This window comes from Pseudophryne corroboree, chromosome 7 (genome assembly GCF_028390025.1).
Source record: "Pseudophryne corroboree isolate aPseCor3 chromosome 7, aPseCor3.hap2, whole genome shotgun sequence".
NCBI classification, from domain to species: Eukaryota; Metazoa; Chordata; class Amphibia; order Anura; family Myobatrachidae; genus Pseudophryne; species Pseudophryne corroboree.
In genome coordinates this window covers 81,171,255-81,189,846 of record NC_086450.1, presented here as the reverse complement: position 1 = coordinate 81,189,846, position 18,592 = coordinate 81,171,255, and the positions used below count along the sequence as shown (strand labels likewise).

The following is an 18,592-nucleotide window of genomic DNA, read 5'->3' as shown; positions in this document are numbered from 1 at the left end:
AACTAAAATAGAGAAACACTGTAATATGTGTCCATTCAAAGCCTCGCTAATAAATCATCTTCTCCTGTACCGCCACATAGAAAATGCGCCATTAGACATAACTGATGGATGAATTAGAAACCTAAAAATAATATATGAAATTAGAACCCATTGCTGTGAAAGAGGCTGACATTTGTCCTACAGCCTCCAAGCTCAAAGCTGCAGATGGTCTCTGTATAATTGGATGCAGAACAGAATACTAAGCAAAACGACAGTACTTGAAGCCACTATATTGTCTGAACTACAATTCGGAACACTGATTTGCCTTTAGTTCTTAAATCAGAAAGTCCCATGAGTAAAGGGGTTTCTGCTTAACATAAATCACTGGTAGGCTATAAAAAGCAGATGGCCCATAGAATTGTACCAATTCACATTACACCGCACAGTAGTGTCTGTTATTCACATTATACCGCACAGTAGGGTCTGTTATTCACATTAGACTACACAGTAGTGCCCCTTATACACAGTACACCACACAGTAGTGTCCGTTATTCACATTATGCCATACAGTACTACCCCTTATACACATTATGCCACACACAAGTGTCCATTATTTACATTACACCACACAGTAGTGTCCGTAATTTATATTACGCCATAGAGTACTACCCCTTAAGACACATTATGAAACACAGTAGGGTCCCTAATACACATTACACCACAGTAGAGCCCCTGATACACGGTCCGACAAAGAAGTACCCCTTATACACATTACGACACACAGTAGAGCCCCTTATACATGGTACACCACTCAGTAGAGACCCTTATACATGTTCAGCCACAGTAGAGCCCCTTTTACACATTACGTGACACAGTAGAGCCCCTTATAAATACTATGACACAGTAGAGCCTCATATACACAGTAGAGCTCCTAATACACATTACGCCACATAGTAGAGCTCCTCATGCATGGTACGCCATTTTAGACCTCCTTATACATGGTATGCCACACAGCAGAACCACTTATACACATTGTGCCACACAGTAGAACCTCTTACACATGTTACACCACAGTAGAGGCCCTTATACACATTACTGACACAGCAGAGCCCCTTATAAATGTTACACCACAGTAGAGCCTCTTATACATATAACACCACAGTACAATAGACTGCTAATAATGATTGATCATTCCCCAGATTTTAAAAGAAGAACAAACGATGTGGCATTGCCACTTTAACTTGTGTATGCAATTAACGTTCCATGCAAAGTAATAAAATAATAAAAGGTATATAATTATGATTGTTTTGTTCTGTTGGAATAACAGACATGGCTCATTACATTTTCAAGAGAACAATTAAAGATAATTAAACTATTACATACTTGTCAATACTTATATCAAAGATTTTTGGCTCAAAGCACGACTACAATTACATCTTGATTGGTGCAGTGGCAAACAGTTGAAAACAGTTTCCGTAACAAACAATATCATTTTAAATTAAAATTTTGTGTTTTGGTATTTGGGTCTATCTCCTATATAATAGCCCAGATCTGTGACTTTGTGACTCATTTGCTAACGCTGAGTCACAACACTGGGCGGAGTTAGTCAAATGAGTCACAGATCTGGCCAAATCTATAGGAGACTAGGAGCAGAAGCAGATAGTATGGGCATGGCACAGGCAGGGGTGCATACCTCCCAGCTTTCTTCAGGCAGAAGGAGGGACACACACACGGCGAAAAGGGGGTGTGACCAACAAAAAGGGGGCGTGGCTTCACGGAAGGGCCCCCGTTTTCGTCAGTGAGGGGGCATGCCCAGCGCTCTGTGAGCTGCTGGCATGCCCCCAGGGGCTGATTATGAGTCCGGGGGGCACAGGGCACTTGAGACAGGGGAGCCCTATCTCATTGCTGTGCCTGCTGTGGGGTTGGGGCGTGGCCTAATCGCGGACGTGAGGCCATGCCCCCTTATGCAAATTCCGGTATTATTTATTTTTTATGGAATTTTGGCCCCCCCAGCTAGGGCTAAATCCAGAGGAGGTGGTCGCTCCCCCCAACACACCCGCACAGGCAGAAGAAAGCTGGGAGACTGCTGCCTCCCTGCAACACCACAGACCAGTGGCGTGCGGTGAGGTCAGTGGCTGGTGAGGCATGCCCGCTAAAGCCGCCCCTATGGTTGCCGCCAGCGGATTTAGCCCTCATGGGGCCCTAAGCAAGACACCAATTTAGGGCCCCCTTCCTCATAGAATCCATAGCACACTGTCATCCGCCCCTGGCTGTGCCTGCTGTGCTTTTGTCTCCTTGTCTCCTACAGCAGTAGGGGGCAAATTCCGGAGCCTCCTCTCAAGCAGCATGGGGACAGACTCTGCTCGACTCCATCCTCCGCCAGCAGCAGCAGGTCTCCCAGCAGCCTAGTGTCACACTCCCTGTACTCAAAGTGGGGGTAGCACTACAAAGGAAAAGAATTACCACTTCTGAGGGGGGATGGTGTGCTGCCCAGGCAATGCATACCTCCTAACTGTCCCGATTTCAGCGGGACAGTCCCACTATTCGGACACTGTCCCGATGTCCCTCCCGCGGGTCGCAATGTCCCGCGGGTAGGGGGGGGGGGGCTGTTTGGGGAACCAGTGATCACCGCTGCTCTGCTTTGCCATGCAGCTGGTGATCACTGAATAGATGCCGTGCGCATGACAGTGCGGGGAGGAGAGAAAGGGGCTGCCCAGCTGCTCAAGGAGCGCTGGGCACGCCCCCAAAACAGAAAAAAAAAACACGGGGATCGTAGTGAGATGCCCCGCCCCCTAACCCAAGGTCCCGCCCCTTTTTCGGCAAGTTGGAAGGTATGGGCAAGGTTGATTCTATTTCGGAGTGGGAGAAGGGACCTTCTGACGTATCTAGGGGAGGAGACACGTCACCAGGGGGAGGAGCTACGGGCGAGCAGGGTACCCGAAAAGTACCCTCGCGGGCTCGCTTCCCTCGCCACCTGATTACTAAAGGTAATAGTTGGTGGCGTGGATAGTAGAAGAACTATCACGCTTGCCTAGCTCCTCCCCCTTGTGTTGTGACTCCTCCCCCAGACGGAAAAGGTCCCTTAGCCCACTTGATTCTAGCATCTACCGTATGGGCAATGTACAGAATTCTAGTTGGCCCTGAGCACTGTGGGGTATTAGCTCAGTTTAGTATACACTGTCACACAGCTAAATCCACACACTGCAAAATAAACAAACACACATACAGCAAAACACACACACACACACACACACACACACACACACACACACACACACACACACACACACACATATTCTCTATCTCTCGTATTTACAGTTTTTTTGTCAAACCCCCCAACATACTTGGCCCTCCTGGCTGGCAATGCTCTTCAGTGCAGCTGCTGATGGCTCCATCCGCAATCCACAGTGACCGGCTGCTCCCGAGGATCGAGGCTCTCCCTCCTCTCCCAGCATGTTGCAGTGGTAGGCCAGGCCAGCAGGGAGACACAGAGCTGGCCAGAGAGGAGTGCTCACTGTGTGACGGCCCGCAGCAGCACGGACGCGGTGCACAACTCAAGGAAGGGTGATGAATGATCTCATCACCCTTCTCTCTTCCTGTCGCCGGGGACCGCATTCAGGCTGCCTCCTTTGTTAGGGGTAGGGTTAGGGTTGAGGGTCAGCGGTGGGTCTGCCCGGACGAATGTAATCAGTAAAGCTGCTGCAGGCCGGTGATCACGACACCGTAAGTAGGCTGGACCCCGGGGAGAGATTAGAATCTGCTGCCCAATGATATTTGCCACAGTGACAGGGGCGTGCTTTCATATGGGATGAAAGCACGCCCCTGTCACTGAGGCACTTATACCAGTGCCGCTTGTGCTGCCTTTTTTAATGGGCTTTTACAGCCCTCTGAATGGCCCTGCCCCCTGCTTCCTGCACTTTATCATTAGCTGCAGGAGGCACCGCTCTTGGTGCCTCCAATACACATTTAATTTTAAACCTGTTCTACAGTGTCAAAATTATTACAATAATATAAAGCATATACTTATAACACAGAATATGTGTCATAAGTATCTTCTTTATATTATTGAAATCATTAATGACAGGGGAGGCACTGCCTCCCCTGCCTCCCCTGACTGCACGTCCCTGCCACAGACCTGCCAATACGCAGCAGCGTGTGCTGACTGTAGCACAATGCTGCCGCTGTTGCTGGCAGGACGGGGGAGCTTCTAAACTGGGACAGAGCTACTGGAGCCGGGGGGGCCCCTAAAACTGTGGGGCCAACGGTACGTACCCGCTGCCCCCCCTTTAATCCGGCTCTGCTGCTGGAACTCCCCCTTAATCCGTACCCCCTGATGCCCCCTCTCCCTCTGTCTCCACTATTCACCGCTGCTCTACTAAGCAGAACAGCTAGTACAGGAGCTTTCCAACTGCCCCCCCCCCCCCACCGCAGGACACTGCGACCCACGGGTGGGACAGCGGGACAGACCTCAAAAAATGGGACTGTCCCGCGAAAATCGGGACAGTTGGGAGGTATGGGGGTGTGTGAGGGGGTATGCCGTACAGACAGACAGGCACCGGCTCACTGTGTGCTTGACCCCCCCACATCAGCATTCTCAGCAGGGTCTCTCTGGCGCGGAGGAGCGTCACTTTCTGGCACACTCCACGCTTCTTAGCTGCAGTTTTGAGGGGCACCTGCCGCTGTGCAGGTTCCGTACTGCCTCTGTTATCTCCAGCCCCGGCAACCCCATCGCTAGCTGCAGCCAGAGCCGGCCATAGGCATAGGCAAACTAGGCAATTGCCTAGGGCATTTGATATGCCTATGGGCATCAGCAGCTTCTGCTGATTACAATGATATGTGGCATGCCTATATTCTGTGTGTAGCATGTCATATGCAGATACAGCCACAGTCTCACACAATATATAGGCATGCTGCATATCATTTTAATCAGAAGAAGCTCCTTGTGCATCCTAGCCACATAGCAATGCAAATAAGATGCATTTTCATTAAAGCAGAGGCAGAGGTCACAGAGTTAGTGGCAGTGTTAGTGTTGTGTGCATGTGAGTAGGTTGGTTGTGCAGTAGTGTTCAGAATGTGTGCAAGGAGCATTATGTGTGTCATGTAAAAATGCATTAATAATGTGCAACATATGTGTAAGGGGCACTATGCGTGTCATTATGTGTATAAGGGCATTAATAATGTGCGGCATATGTGTAACAGGGTACTACTGTATGTGTGTCATTATGTGTATATGGTCACTAATAATGTGCAGCAAATGTGTAGGGGGCACTATGTGTGTCATTATGTGTATAAGGGCATTAATAATGTGCGGCATATGTGTAAGGGACATTACTTGTAAAAGGGCATTAATAAAGGTTGTCATAATGTGAAAGGCGCATTATGTTTATAAGGACATTAATAATGTGTCTCATATGTGTAAGGGGCACTACTGTGTGGCATTATGTGTATAAGGTGCTCTACTATGTGCTGTTGCGTATAGAAAGAGCACTACTGTGTCGTCTAATGTGAATAAAGAGCAATAGGGTGTGGTGTAATGTGAATAAGGAGCAATTCAGTGTGATATAATGTGAATAAGGGGCTCTACTGTGAGGAGTAACGTTTATAAGGTAAAGTGATACTACTGTGGGATGTAATATGAATTATGGATACTATCGCATGATCAAATGTGAATAAAGTTTGAGTACCGTGTGGCGTAATTGGAATTGGGGTTACTATTGTGTGGCCATGCCCCTTGCCAGCAAAAACACCCCCCTTTTTAGGCTGTGCGCCAAATGTGCGAACTGTTCCTAATTAAAATATAGGGGGTATAAACCCCAAAATAAGGTCAGAGGCGGAACCAGCGGTGGTGCTAGGGGGGGACCAGCCAAAATCTTGCCTAGGGCATCATATTGGCTAGGGCCGGCTCTGGCTGCAGCGCTGCCACCCGCAGTGAGGTGCGCCCAGCTCCTTCACACACTTTAGCCGGCGGGTAGCGCTGCAGAAGTCCGAGCTGCTTGCAGGCTCCGACCCCCTCCTCCCTCCAGCCCCAGCATCTCCTGGGAGCTAACCAGTCACTCCCAGTCTCCCCTTACCACAGTGCCCAGCAGCCGTGAGGTCCGCACCGCGTGCATGCTATGACCCCCTCCTCCCTCCAGCCCCAGCGTCTCCTGGGGCTAACCAGTCACTCCCAGTCTCCCCTTACCACAGTGCCTGGCAGCTGCGCGAGGTCTGCGGTGTGTGACTGAGGAGGGGGGGAGGGATGCGGATGGGCAGAGGAAGCAGGACTCCAGCCTAAGAGAGTCAGCCATGCCAAGTCTCCACCAGCAGCAGATCCCAACAGGTTGGAGTGGAACAGCAGCAGCCAGCAGCAGTGACTCCGGTAAGACACATCTGTCTGTCACCACTGTTTTGTCCCTAATACCAATCTCTCCCGTGCCCTGTGTTCTGTCATGTCCCTGTCACCCTTATCCTGGCCCTTTCACCCTTATCCTGGCCCTGTCACCCTTATGCTGGCCCTGTCACCCCTGTGCTTGCCCTGTCAACCCTATACTGGCCCTGTCGCCCCTGTCCTGGTCCTGCCGCCCCTACCCTGGCCCTGTCACCCCTATCCTGTCCCTGTCATTTCTGTCCTGGCCCCGTCGCCCCTGTCCTGGCCCCGTCACCCCTGTCCAGGCCCCGTCACCCCTGTCCTGGCCCCGTCACCCCTGTCCTGGCCCTGTCACCCCTGTCCTGGCCCTGTCACCCCTGTCCTGGCCCCGTCACCCCTGTTCTGACCCTGTCACCCCTGTCCTGGCCCTGTTACTGCATACCCTCCAACTACCTTTTTGGCAGGTACAGTACCCGCAGTGCCTCCAGACCCCTCCCCAATGCACCACACCTCCGCACCTTCCCCTCCACCACATGCGCACTCCACCTCTCCCCCACACGCTGTGCCTCCAGACCTCCTACACCACCCGCGGCTCCCACTCCTACGCCCCTTCACCACCCACAGCACCTCCAGACCCCCTCCACCATCCACCCCCCATATATGTCTCCCCCCACACCTGCCCCCCTCCACCCGCAGCATCTGCAGACACCCTCCTCCATCTGCGGTCCCACCCTCACCCACCCCTCCCCCACCCATGGCGCCCCCGCACCTGCCCCTCCACCACCTGCAGCACCTCCGGACCTCCTTCCCCATCCGCCGCACCACCCGTACCTGCCCCTCCCCTACCCACGGGCCCCCGGACCCCTACCCCACCCTCGGCACCCCTGCCCCTTCCCATCCCACAGCACCTCCGGAACCCTTCATCCATCCGCAACATCCCCACACCTGCCCCTCTCCCACCCGTGGCACCCCTGCCCCTCCCCCACCTGCAGTGCCTCCGGACCTCTCCCCCATCTGCAGCCCCCACTCCTCTGCCCCTCCCCCACCCGCAGCACCTCCCGACCCTTCCCCACCCGGGTTCCCCCCGCAGCATCTACAGACACCCTCCCCCATCCGCAGTCCCCCCCGCACCGGCTACATTCTGTACATCGTGCCCTGCAGGTGCTGTTCATGCCGTCATAAGGGGCTGCGCCTCCTTCACCATCGCACGCCCTTTCATTGTGCAATATTTAACCACTAACAAAGGAATGCAGGTAATACTCCATATAATACAAATATTGAACCCCAGAAAGGCATGCAAGGGTTAAGGGGGCGTAGCCCCTTGCGATGGTGTGAAGAGCGCCCGTAGGGCGCGATGAAGCACCTAGTTTAAAATATTACCAGTTAATGTGCAGATTCAATGTTTAAAGACATCTATTAAAATCAATGTAGCTTTTAAAGGCAACATATAGTAAAAATTTAGCAATAAGCATGATATTAAACTTCTACAGCTTAACCCTTTCAGTGCTAAGGATGAGTGGGACTTAACATGTACATATATCTCTAATGTACTAAGGACACATTCCATTTGTCCATTGCAAACAGAATAATACTTACCCGGCTCTATCAGTATGGGCCGGAGTAAGAAGTGGGGCATAATGACATCATCGAAGCAATGCAAGAAAACATCATGGAGTGTATTTGGAAATCAGCCGCTGCACTACAGAAATATTAAAAGAGGTGGAAGATAGGGGATGGCAGAAAAAATGCCCAGTGCCCCCATCCGTGTACCTACAGGCTCAAGGACACCCACATTTATTAGGTAAATGTAGGAAATATTTGTTAATCTCCACTATTGCACCACCCTCGGTTTGCTACTGTGCATTCCAGTCTTCAGTCTTGGGTGGTGCTGTAGGTTGTCTGGTACGTCTTAATGTGCGATCCATATTATCCCTACATATTTTCATTATTAACAGAGCAAAGTAGCAAAAAAAAATGCATTTTTGTTCTTAAGTGCTCTTTTGGGAAGGTGTATTGATGGTACGGCTGCACAAGCGATATGGGGAGATTCAAATGTTTGAAAAGTCAGTTGGGTGTCTGTTTTTTCCTGTCTATTAGATAGGAAAAAACAGACTCCCAACTGACTCTTCAAACATTTGAATCTCCCCCATAGAGTGCAAAGGTAGTGATTAGACAAAAACACACACACTTGCTTTTAGGGGGTCATTCCGACCCGTTCGCACGCATTGGTTTATTGCTGCGGTGCGAACGGGTGCAGAATGCGCATGCGCGGCGGCCGCAGTGCGCGTGCGCGACGTTGCCCGCCGACAGGGGTCGCCGGGTTACATCGCGGCTTGAAAAGAAAGCGGTCGCAGGACGGACCGCAAAAAAGATTGACAGGAAGAGGGCGGTGCAGGGCGGATCCGGACCGCTTGGAGCTGTTTTCGGGGAGTGGTGAGTAAAACGCAGGGTTGCCCAGGAGAACGGAGGGCGGAGGAGTGACGTCAAAGCTGAGCCCATCATCGCTGGATCCATCGCACAAGGTAAGTAGGTATAGGGCTGGTCTTGTTTTGTGTGAATTTTTTTTAGCTTAGCAGGACTGCACAAGCGATCGCAGCCCTGATAATCTAAAATACACTCCCCCATAGGCGTGGGCTAGTTGATCGCAGCAGCAGCAAAAAGTTGCTGGCTGCGATCAACTCGGAATGACCACCTTAGTGCTCTTTCTTGCAATTTACATTTAAAAAAAAAAAATCCAAACACATTTTTGTTAATATTGATAGATTTTCTTTGCCATGCCAGAAGCAAAATAATGGCCTTTTCTGAACATTCAAAGTATTCTGAAAAAAGCCAAAAAAACAAGGTGTAATTTGTGTCATCACTGAATAAGCATATTACATAGGGCCTAATGGCTAATTGAGACCTGATAGCTCCTCTGAGAATTTGCAGAGGTTGGCGATCAGATAGTCGCCGCCCAGACAGAGTGATTACCCGCCCCGTGCAAGTCTGCGTACGCCTTGCGAAAATCTGTGTGATCACTGGTCAGCTACAAATCCATTCGCAACTCACTCATCATCAAATGATTTTTCCAGTCTGTGCGGTCTGTGCGTAGCCCAGGACCTACTCCTACAGTGTGATAGAACCAGGCTGATCAGGGCCGGAGCTGACGTCACACTACCTGAAAACACTTGGGAACGCCTGCGTTTTTCCTGACACTCCCAGAAAACGGTCAGTTACCACCCCCAAATGCCCACTTTCTGTCAATCAACTTGCATACGCCTAATGATCAAAAAAGTCACTGGATTTTTTCGCAGTTTGGCCTCGTGCACAACAGCGATCTGGTCTGAATTAGGCCCATAGACTGATGATGGAATGTGACTAGCCCAAGAAGTGACCAAATAGGCTCAGAACAGGGGTGAGACAATTCTCAGCAGTGGGGCTTCTGATCAAGTGGCAGATGGCTATTTATGACGGGATCATGACCGCCGGGAGCCCCGACAGCCGGGATCCCGGCAGCTAGCGCAGCGTGTCCCCTCGCGGGCTTGCTGCGCTCGCCATGCTTTGGGCCCTGTGGCAACCAAAGTGGTGGCGTGGACCACCACCCAAGAGGGGTAACCAGCCGGCGGTCTGGACTCTTACCGCCAGTATTTCAGCTGGTGTCGGGATTCCGGCGTAGGTATCCTGACCGCCGGGATCCCGACAGGCGGTAAATTAACTGCCTCCCATTTATGACACATTACTGCAGGGTATATTAAGGGTGTTTGATCAAAAATGGATATCTCTTTTATCACGGAGCTACAGAGGTAGCCATGCTCATCTTACTGTGATGTGGCCTTTAGGAATTAATGGAGCAATCGCAGACTGCTAATAGTCGCAGCCTAGCATGCCATGGAGCATTGTAGCATGCTGCATCACAGTAAGATGAGCATGGCTGCATCTGTATATCCATACCTCCCTACTTTACAGTTACCTAAAGAGGGACACACGCCCGAAAAGGGGTGTGGTCTAAGAAAAGGAGGTGTGGCTTAGTGGGAGGATACTCGCGAGCCACACCCCGTTTTCGTCACTGAGGGGGCATGCCCAGCGCTCTGTGAGCCGCTGGCATGCCCCCTCTCCCTCTGAATCCAGTGAATAGACGCTGTGCGCATGCGCACAGCTTCTATTCACAGCTGCCCTGCTAAGCAGGGCAGCGAGACACAGAGACTCCCAACTGCCCCCCCCCCCCCCCACCGCGGGACACTGCGGCCCGCGGGTGGGACAGCGGGACAGTCCCCAAAAAACGGGACTGTCCCGCGAAAATCGGGACAGTTGGGAGGTATGGTATATATTATCCACAAAAATGTGTAAATCATAAGAAACATGCATTTTCCATGCAATGCATTGATGTGAACTATGGCCCTCATTCCGAGTTGTTCGCTCACTAGCTGCTTTTAGCAGCTTTGCACACGCTAAGCAGCCGCCTACTGGGAGTGAATCTTAGCTTTGTAGAATTGCGAACGAAAGATTCGCATAATTGCGAATAGAAATTTCTTTGCAGTTTCTGAGTAGCTCGGGACTTACTCTGCCAGTGCGATCAGTTCAGTCGGTTTCATTCCTGGTTTGACGTCACAAACACACCTAGCGTTCGCCCAGCCACTCCCCCGTTTCTCCAGCCACTCCCGCGTTTTTCCCAGAAACGGCAGCGTTTTTCCGCACACACCCATAAAACGGCCAGTTTCCGCCCAGAAACACCCACTTCCTGTCAATCACACTCCGATCACCAGAACGAAGAAATTTCTTCGTTAAGCCGTGAGTAAAATACCTAACTTTTTGGCAAATTTACTTGGCGCAGACGCATTGCGAACATTGCGCATGCGCAGTTTGCGACAAATCGCTCCGTTGCGAAAACCACTAACGAGCGAACAACTCGGAATGAGGGCCTATACCAATAAATTAAATGTTCTCTGTTCCTAATATGAATTCTATGCTGTCAGATGTTTACAATGCATTGAGGTTAGGGGGGTATTGTTTTGGGCATAAATTCTAAAATTTGTAAACCTTTCATTTATGATTCCTGGTTCATTATATTTTGGCTGAGTTATTATGTCTCGTATTACCGATTTGTCCATATATGTATAGGTATATCCAATACACTATGGTTTTCAATAGTGAACTGAGACATGTGTGTTTATGTGCTGTAAATGTTGGCAGAAATAAGAAGCCACTTGGAAGATTTTAATGATCATGTGATCACACTTATCGGGATCATGTGATCATACTTATCGGGGTCATAGAAAGTCAGAGGAAAAGAATAGTCACACCTCTCTCTTGTCTAAATACATGTGTGTAAATATATATCAGCGCATTTGGCTGTGTGTATGGGCGGTCCGCCGGCCACAGGTACACTTGCTGTAGGTGCTGATATCACAGCTGGGTAGGCAAATTTGAATGCACACCCAGCTAGGTGTCTTGACCGACAAATGAAGCGGCCGATCGGTGAGTGTATATGCTTACTTGAATCGGACGCTCCGTCAGCTCAACATTGCGTTCGCTGTCAAGTTGTGATGTTGTGTACCCAGCCTAACTACAGTATGTGGAAGTAATCACAGGACAATCCTCTATAGACCGTGAATGCATACAAACCATTAATACATTGAGGGGCAGATTTATTAAGCTCGGTGAAGTGATAAAGTGGAAGGTGATAAAGGACCAGTCAATCAGATCCTAGCTATCATGTCACAGGCTGGGATTGAAAAATGACAGTTAGGAGCTGACTGGCTGGTCCTTTATCACCTTCCAATTTATCACTTCACCGAGCTTAATAAATCTGCTTCTGCGTGTGAGACAAAAAAAAAAAAAGCCTAGATTTTAAAGGTTAGCAAAAAAGTAATGGTAAATGCTATTCAAACTTTTAGTAGGGGTCTATTTACTAAGCCTTAGAGAGAGATAAAATGGACTGAGATAAAGTGCCAGCCAATCAGCTCCTAACTGCCATGTCACAGGCTGTTTTTGAAAAATGACAGATAGGAGCTGGTTGGTTGGGACTTTATCCTAGAGATGAGCGGGTTCGGTTCCTCGGAATCCGAACCCGCCCGAACTTCAGCTTTTTTTACACGGATCCGAGCGACTCGGATCTTCCCGCCTTGCTCGGTTAACCCGAGCGCGCCCGAACGTCATCATGACGCTGTCGGATTCTCGCGAGGCTCGGATTCTATCACGAGACTCGGATTCTATATAAGGAGCCGCGCGTCGCCGCCATTTTCACACGTGCATTGAGATTGATAGGGAGAGGACGTGGCTGGCGTCCTCTCCATTTAGATTAGAAGAGAGAGAGTGAGATTGAGACAGAGACACTTGATTTACTGGAGCTTAGGAGTACTAGAGAGTGCAGAGTTTACTAGTGACTGACCACTGACCAGTGACCACCAGTGCAGTTTTATTTAATATAATCCGTTCTCTGCCTGAAAAAAACGATACACAGTGACTCAGTCACATACCATATCTATGTGCTCACTGTGCTCAGCCCAGTGTGCTGCATCATCTATGTATAATATCTGACTGTGCTCACACAGCTTAATTGTGGGGGAGACTGGGGAGCAGTTATAGGTTATAGCAGGAGCCAGGAGTACATATTATTAAAATTAAACAGTGCACACTTTTGCTGCAGGAGTGCCACTGCCAGTGTGACTGACCAGTGACCTGACCACACTGACCACCAGTATAATATACTATATTGTGATTGCCTGAAAAAGTTAAACACTCGTCGTGTGACTTGTGTGGTGTTTTTTTTTTTATTCTATAAAAAACTCATTCTGCTGACAGACAGTGTCCAGCAGGTCCGTCATTATATAATATATACCTGTCCGGCTGCAGTAGTGATATATATATATTTTTTATATCATTATTTATCATCCAGTCGCAGCAGACACAGTACGGTAGTTCACGGCTGTAGCTACCTCTGTGTCGGCACTCGGCAGTCCATCCATAATTGTATACCACCTACCCGTGGTTTTTTTTTCTTTCTTCTTTATACATACTACATCTCATTATCATCCAGTCTATATTAGCAGCAGACACAGTACAGTACGGTAGTCCACGGCTGTAGCTACCTCTGTGTCGGCACTCGGCAGTCCGTCCATAATTGTATACCACCTACCCGTGGTTTTTTTTTCTTTCTTCTTTATACATACATACTACATCTCATTATCAACCAGTCTATATTAGCAGCAGACACAGTACAGTACGGTAGTCCACGGCTGTAGCTACCTCTGTGTTGGCACTCGGCAGTCCGTCCATAATTGTATACCACCTACCCGTGGTTTTTTTTTCTTTCTTCTTTATACATACATACTACATCTCATTATCAACCAGTCTATATTAGCAGCAGACACAGTACAGTACGGTAGTCCACGGCTGTAGCTACCTCTGTGTCGGCACTCGGCAGTCCATCCATAATTGTATACCACCTACCCGTGGTATTTTTTTCTTTCTTCTTTATACATACTACATCTCATTATCATCCAGTCTATATTAGCAGCAGACACAGTACAGTACGGTAGTCCACGGCTGTAGCTACCTCTGTGTCGGCACTCGGCAGTCCATCCATAATTGTATACCACCTACCCGTGGTTTTTTTTTCTTTCTTCTTTATACATACTACATCTCATTATCATCCAGTCTATATTAGCAGCAGACACAGTACAGTACGGTAGTCCACGGCTGTAGCTACCTCTGTGTCGGCACTCGGCAGTCCGTCCATAATTGTATACCACCTACCCGTGGTTTTTTTTTTCTTTCTTCTTTATACATACAAACTACATCTCATTATCATCCAGTCTATATTAGCAGCAGACACAGTACAGTACGGTAGTCCACGGCTGTAGCTACCTCTGTGTTGGCACTCGGCAGTCCGTCCATAATTGTATACCACCTACCCGTGGTTTTTTTTGCTTTCTTCTTTATACATACATACTACATCTCATTATCAACGAGTCTATATTAGCAGCAGACACAGTACAGTACGGTAGTCCACGGCTGTAGCTACCTCTGTGTCGGCACTCGGCAGTCCGTCCATAATTGTATACCACCTACCCGTGGTTTTTTTTTCTTTCTTCTTTATACATACATACTACATCTCATTATCAACCAGTCTATATTAGCAGCAGACACAGTACAGTACGGTAGTCCACGGCTGTAGCTACCTCTGTGTCGGCACTCGGCAGTCCATCCATAATTGTATACCACCTACCCGTGGTTTTTTTTTTCTTTCTTCTTTATACATACTACATCTCATTATCATCCAGTCTATATTAGCAGCAGACACAGTACAGTACGGTAGTCCACGGCTGTAGCTACCTCTGTGTCGGCACTCGGCAGTCCATCCATAATTGTATACCAACTACCCGTGGTTTTTTTTGCTTTCTTCTTTATACATACTACATCTCATTATCAACCAGTCTATATTAGCAGCAGACACAGTACAGTACGGTAGTCCACGGCTGTAGCTACCTCTGTGTCGGCACTCGGCAGTCCATCCATAATTGTATACCACCTAACCGTGGTTTTTTTTTCTTTATTCTTTATACATACTACATCTCATTATCATCCAGTCTATATTAGCAGCAGACACAGTACAGTACGGTAGTCCACGGCTGTAGCTACCTCTGTGTCGGCACTCGGCAGTCCATCCATAATTGTATACTAGTATCCATCCATCTCCATTGTTTACCTGAGGTGCCTTTTAGTTGTGCCTATTAAAATATGGAGAACAAAAATGTTGAGGTTCCAAAATTAGGGAAAGATCAAGATCCACTTCCACCTCGTGCTGAAGCTGCTGCCACTAGTCATGGCCGAGACGATGAAATGCCAGCAACGTCGTCTGCCAAGGCCGATGCCCAATGTCATAGTACAGAGCATGTCAAATCCAAAACACCAAATATCAGTAAAAAAAGGACTCCAAAACCTAAAATAAAATTGTCGGAGGAGAAGCGTAAACTTGCCAATATGCCATTTACCACACGGAGTGGCAAGGAACGGCTGAGGCCCTGGCCTATGTTCATGGCTAGTGGTTCAGCTTCACATGAGGATGGAAGCACTCAGCCTCTCGCTAGAAAAATGAAAAGACTCAAGCTGGAAAAAGCACAGCAAAGAACTGTGCGTTCTTCGAAATCCCAAATCCACAAGGAGAGTCCAATTGTGTCGGTTGCGATGCCTGACCTTCCCAACACTGGACGTGAAGAGCATGCGCCTTCCACCATTTGCACGCCCCCTGCAAGTGCTGGAAGGAGCACCCGCAGTCCAGTTCCTGATAGTCAGATTGAAGATGTCAGTGTTGAAGTACACCAGGATGAGGAGGATATGGGTGTTGCTGGCGCTGGGGAGGAAATTGACCAGGAGGATTCTGATGGTGAGGTGGTTTGTTTAAGTCAGGCACCCGGGGAGACACCTGTTGTCCGTGGGAGGAATATGGCCGTTGACATGCCTGGTGAAAATACCAAAAAAATCAGCTCTTCGGTGTGGAAGTATTTCACCAGAAATGCGGACAACATTTGTCAAGCCGTGTGTTCCCTTTGTCAAGCTGTAATAAGTAGGGGTAAGGACGTTAACCACCTCGGAACATCCTCCCTTATACGTCACCTGCAGCGCATTCATAATAAGTCAGTGACAAGTTCAAAAACTTTGGCCGACAGCGGAAGCAGTCCACTGACCAGTAAATCCCTTCCTCTTGTAACCAAGCTCACGCAAACCACCCCACCAACTCCCTCAGTGTCAATTTCCTCCTTCCCCAGGAATGCCAATAGTCCTGTAGGCCATGTCACTGGCAATTCTGATGATTCCTCTCCTGCCTGGGATTCCTCCGATGCATCCTTGCGTGTAACGCCTACTGCCGCTGGCGCTGCTGTTGTTGCTGCTGGGAGTCGATGGTCATCCCAGAGGGGAAGTCGTAAGCCCACTTGTACTACTTCCAGTAAGCAATTGACTGTTCAACAGTCCTTTGCGAGGAAGATGAAATATCACAGCAGTCATCCTGCTGCAAAGCGGATAACTGAGGCCTTGACAACTATGTTGGTGTTAGACGTGCGTCCGGTATCCGCCGTTAGTTCACAGGGAACTAGACAATTTATTGAGGCAGTGTGCCCCCGTTACCAAATACCATCTAGGTTCCACTTCTCTAGGCAGGCGATACCGAGAATGTACACGGACGTCAGAAAAAGACTCACCAGTGTCCTAAAAAATGCAGTTGTACCCAATGTCCACTTAACCACGGACATGTGGACAAGTGGAGCAGGGCAGGGTCAGGACTATATGACTGTGACAGCCCACTGGGTAGATGTATGGACTCCCGCCGCAAGAACAGCAGCGGCGGCACCAGTAGCAGCATCTCGCAAACGCCAACTCTTTCCTAGGCAGGCTACGCTTTGTATCACCGGTTTCCAGAATACGCACACAGCTGAAAACCTCTTACGGCAACTGAGGAAGATCATCGCGGAATGGCTTACCCCAATTGGACTCTCCTGTGGATTTGTGGCATCGGACAACGCCAGCAATATTGTGTGTGCATTAAATATGGGCAAATTCCAGCACGTCCCATGTTTTGCACATACCTTGAATTTGGTGGTGCAGAATTTTTAAAAAAACGACAGGGGCGTGCAAGAGATGCTGTCGGTGGCCAGAAGAATTGCGGGACACTTTCGGCGTACAGGCACCACGTACAGAAGACTGGAGCACCACCAAAAACTACTGAACCTGCCCTGCCATCATCTGAAGCAAGAAGTGGTAACGAGGTGGAATTCAACCCTCTATATGCTTCAGAGGTTGGAGGAGCAGCAAAAGGCCATTCAAGCCTATACAATTGAGCACGATATAGGAGGTGGAATGCACCTGTCTCAAGCGCAGTGGAGAATGATTTCAACGTTGTGCAAGGTTCTGATGCCCTTTGAACTTGCCACACGTGAAGTCAGTTCAGACACTGCCAGCCTGAGTCAGGTCATTCCCCTCATCAGGCTTTTGCAGAAGAAGCTGGAGACATTGAAGGAGGAGCTAACACGGAGCGATTCCGCTAGGCATGTGGGACTTGTGGATGGAGCCCTTAATTCGCTTAACAAGGATTCACGGGTGGTCAATCTGTTGAAATCAGAGCACTACATTTTGGCCACCGTGCTCGATCCTAGATTTAAAGCCTACCTTGGATCTCTCTTTCCGGCAGACACAAGTCTGCTGGGGTTGAAAGACCTGCTGGTGAGAAAATTGTCAAGTCAAGCGGAACGCGACCTGTCAACATCTCCTCCTTCACATTCTCCCGCAACTGGGGGTGCGAGGAAAAGGCTCAGAATTCCGAGCCCACCCGCTGGCGGTGATGCAGGGCAGTCTGGAGCAACTGCTGATGCTGACATCTGGTCCGGACTGAAGGACCTGACAACGATTACGGACATGTCGTCTACTGTCACTGCATATGATTCTCTCACCATTGAAAGAATGGTGGAGGATTATATGAGTGACCGCATCCAAGTAGGCACGTCACACAGTCCGTACTTATACTTGCAGGAAAAAGAGGCAATTTGGAGGCCCTTGCACAAACTGGCTTTATTCTACCTAAGTTGCCCTCCCACAAGTGTGTACTCCGAAAGAGTGTTTAGTGCCGCCGCTCACCTTGTCAGCAATCGGCGTACGAGGTTACATCCAGAAAATGTGGAGAAGATGATGTTCATTAAAATTAATTATAATCAATTCCTCCGCGGAGACATTGACCAGCAGCAATTGCCTCCACAAAGTACACAGGGAGCTGAGATGGTGGATTCCAGTGGGGACTAATTGATAATCTGTGAGGAGGGGGATGTACACGGTGATATATCGGAGGATGATGATGAGGTGGACATCTTGCCTCTGTAGAGCCAGTTTGTGCAAGGAGAGATTAATTGCTTCTTTTTTGGGGGGGGTCCAAACCAACCCGTCATATCAGTCACAGTCGTGTGGCAGACCCTGTCACTGAAATGATGGGTTGGTTAAAGTGTGCATGTCCTGTTTTGTTTATACAACATAAGGGTGGGTGGGAGGGCCCAAGGACAATTCCATCTTGCACCTCTTTTTTCTTTTATTTTTCTTTGCGTCATGTGCTGTTTGGGGAGGGTTTTTTGGAAGGGCCATCCTGCGTGACACTGCAGTGACACTCCTAGATGGGCCCGGTGTTTGTGTCGGCCACTAGGGTCGCTTATCTTACTCACACAGTCAGCTACCTCATTGCGCCTCTTTTTTTCTTTGCGTCATGTGCTGTTTGGGGAGGGTTTTTTGGAAGGGCCATCCTGCGTGACA

General features: G+C 49.1%; 1 protein-coding gene across 4 annotated transcripts in view; it reads right to left on the bottom strand.

Moving 5' to 3' along the window:
• CCDC141 (coiled-coil domain containing 141) overlaps positions 1-18,592 on the bottom strand; it is a 337,148-nt gene that overhangs the window by 55,515 nt on the left and 263,041 nt on the right. The window lies entirely within an intron of this gene.